Here is a 3660-nt window from a genome sequence, read left to right on the forward strand (position 1 = left end):
AAGCAGCGGACCCGGCGGGGGCGTGCGGCCGCACGGGGCGCCGCGCTCGGAGCTCCCCGCCGCACTGCGCGCGGGCGAGCCTTCCCCCCGCGAAACGGCGTGGCGGGCTGGAAAGCCGGCGTCCGACAGGCATCGGCAGCCTGCCCGCGATGGTTTGCGTCGAACCGGCACGAACCTCGGCGGGTAACGCGTTCAAGCCCAGACTGACATAACGGGAACGGTTCATATGCCCGAATAAGCTGCCAGCTCTCACGCTTCTGTGTCGTCCAAACCTCGGTGAGGCAGTCATGAGAGCAATGGGCGCAGAAGCACATACTCCTCGGTTTCTTCAGATGCTTCCTCGTCTCCATCCTTCCGAATACTGACAGAGATATCACTAAAAGAGTTCGGTAGGCTACTGCTAATAAACACATCAAAAATTCCAGTTGTTAACCTTTGGCGCTTTACACAGAAGACAAACGTGCCTGCTAAGCCTGGTCAGATAAAGCATCAGCGTTTCTGCAAAAAGTCTTTTCTGTTGGTGGGACAACTGAAGACAAACATGCTTGAGTTGGTTTGTTTGTTTTTGCTAAGCACACCAAGATGTAGGAAACAAAAGTGTTTGAAAACTAGAAGATAGCTTAGTTGGCTACTGGATTTGCAGATTAGCTCCACACTATGAAGCAGTTTCCTGGTGAATCACTGACAAAGAACGAACAGAACTAGTGACAAAGACACTGAATTTTGAGTCATCCACCCTTAATACCAACTTCCATCAGAGCCCCTAATATCCAGTTGCCAATCCTTACTTTAAGTGCCAGTGTTTCCTTTTACCATGAAATCTTTCAGGAAGAAAAAAGGAAAAAACAGCACTAGAAACCTAGAAACAAAAGTCTCAGAGTAAAGAGGCAGGCATTGTATGCCCAGCTGATGGCAGAGCAGTCTGTCCCAGCTTCAGCTTCCTCACTCTGAAGTGGTGGCATTTAGTTTTCCTCAGAGCAGTGCAACAGATTCTGTGATTTTTTTTCCTTTAATTCAGGGGGATCTGTAACATGAAACTGAGGGCATGAGCATTAGAAGCATATTGTTTAGCATTACACTTACCAAATAATGCAATAAGCTCCTCGGTTCAACCTCACATGAACTCTGTCCTCACACAACTGAACTTGACTCAATAGGAAAAGCACTTGGCATGTGACAAACTCTAAGAACTGGAAGTGGAAGATGCTGTAAATGGGCAAATGCTCACAAAGTATCAATAAACAAGCATTAATAGCTCTACATAATCACAATCCTTCCTCAAAAGGATGTAGAGTTTGAAAGTTGTTCTTCAATGCCTCCTGTATTATAATACTTTCCTAGGTAATTATTATTTATGATAAATATAAAGCTTATTTGTTTTACCAGAAGGGAAAGAGAACTAGTACATTTGCTCTGCTGCATGAGTTGTGTAACATACATTAAAATTGCTGTTTAGGTGGCACAAGAACTGATCATTAATTTGTTGCTAGAACCTACTGATTTTTTTATGTCACTGATGTTTGCAACATGGGACACTTTTTATGCTATGTATTATACTAGAAAACTAGCAGACTGGCTTGTGATCCTAAACATACTGATAGGCCATATTCCAAAACAAGGAAGTCCCATTGAATTTTCAGTCTTAAGACAGTAACCTCTACTTATGTGTAGTTTTTGCCATATTTTTAACAAGTCACTCCCACCTTGAACAACTAATGTCATTATCACCAAGGATTTTCATATTTCCAGAAGTGGCATGGCATAGCAGCACATTTTCACCAAACACAAGTTTCTGAACTTGGCAATAAGTGCCATTATTTCTGTTAGGGATAATGATGAGTTCAGTTCTTCCTGGGCTGTTGAGTATCCTCGCAACCAAACTTAGACATTAATTCCTCGACTCTACAGCACCTTTTATAAGTATTTAAAATACATGGATCTGGAAGAAATATCCTCCACATCAAGAGAAACCAAGATTACTGATCTTCCTGGTGTTGAAAGCCTTCTAGAAACTCAGCAGGCATCGTATTAGCTCAGTGCAATCCTAGTATTTAGATCTGATGACTGTAAGTTAATCCTTATAGACAGACTCCCACAGTGACAACCAGAAAGCGAATTTAATGCAGGACCTTTGTAAGCACCAGAGATCGGACAATCCTCATTAAAAGACAGTCAGTTGAAACTTGGGAATATTTCCTTGTAGGGAAATCTTCAAACAATTACAAAATGCAATGGGAGATTGCACTGATGGATAGCCCTGAGGAAACTGGAGCTTGTTTAGTAAGGAAAAAGAACATTTGCAGATTATTTATAGCATATATTTATAGTCAAAAATGTACACAAGTTTCAAGTACTTTTAAAAATACCTCCAGGTTGTATCAAGTTTACAAGGTGAAACTGAATAGAACTGAAAGATTCAGCTGAAGTTGTTCAAGGTCACACGTCAAACTGATACCATGAACTGTTGGTTGTTCTTCACTTCTCAAAGCAAAGTGACATTCCTCCCATGCAGGTTAAACACAAACACTGTTTTTGAAGGGTACTAACTGTCAACAAGTAAGACGATTCAAGTCAAAGTCAGCAGGGTTATTAACTTCTATCCTTCATTACATTAGTAAAAGTGTGAACAAACCATGTACATGTGTAAGGATATCTGGTTAACAGCTATTGAGTGTAAAAGACAGGACAATAAACATGAAAGGCAGCAAATGAAGCACATGTAGTTAAAAGCCTACTGACAGATAACCATGGCTAGCACTCTAAGACAGAGGTTGATGGGCCATTAAAGGAACCATCAAAGTGTAACTCTGAAGAGATTCAATCTGGAGCTTTGTAACCAGTAAGACTGTGGTCAGTTATCAGGAAGGGTCTCACAGGCAAGAGCAAATTTATATTAAGATGTCTGAAGGGGATTGCAGGACCACATAAAATGTATCATAGAATATCTAGGGGAAGAACCACATATCAAGTGAGGGGGTGAAGATGGGCCAGGAAGCAACTAGTATGGGGAAATGGAAGGGAGTAACTGTGCTGGGAATGGGGAGAAAAAACTAACAACTGCAAGCAAGCAGGCTGCTGATCGGTAAGCCTTGTCGAACTGAGCCTTGCATCCCATCACCACAGTGTTCTACACTTATTAAACCCTATGGCAGCCTGTCTTCTACACTGGATGTGTTTGTGTGCAATAAGTCCAATAGCAATCTCAAGTGGGACTAGCTGGCAAGTTGGAGAAAAACAAAATCTGTAGAGATCCTAGTTCCAGGGTTGAGACGGAACAAAAACTTAAAGGTCTAGATATGGATACTGAAGACACCTAAGGTCTTGTCCAGGGACTGAAGAGAACAGAGAATGTACATGAGACACTGAAAGCAAATACGTATGTTCCACTAGCATATTGATAAACCAGCAAGTAGGAAGAGGATCACACCATTTCTATGGCTTGTGCCTTAAGCAAGTGCATTTCTAAAGGCACTATCCTCTTGTTGGTGTTAAGCCATTCATTTATGGTCATATTTGTACTACATGGGCATATGCATACATCTTTGAAAACCAATTAGACTTACCATTGGCTGGATGCATGAAGAGGGACGAGCAGTACCCTGACATTCAGCAGACTTGGAAGAAAGGAACCCCCGGCATCACATCATCCACCACATTTGC

This window comes from Oxyura jamaicensis, chromosome 13 (genome assembly GCF_011077185.1).
Source record: "Oxyura jamaicensis isolate SHBP4307 breed ruddy duck chromosome 13, BPBGC_Ojam_1.0, whole genome shotgun sequence".
NCBI lineage: Eukaryota > Metazoa > Chordata > Aves > Anseriformes > Anatidae > Oxyura > Oxyura jamaicensis.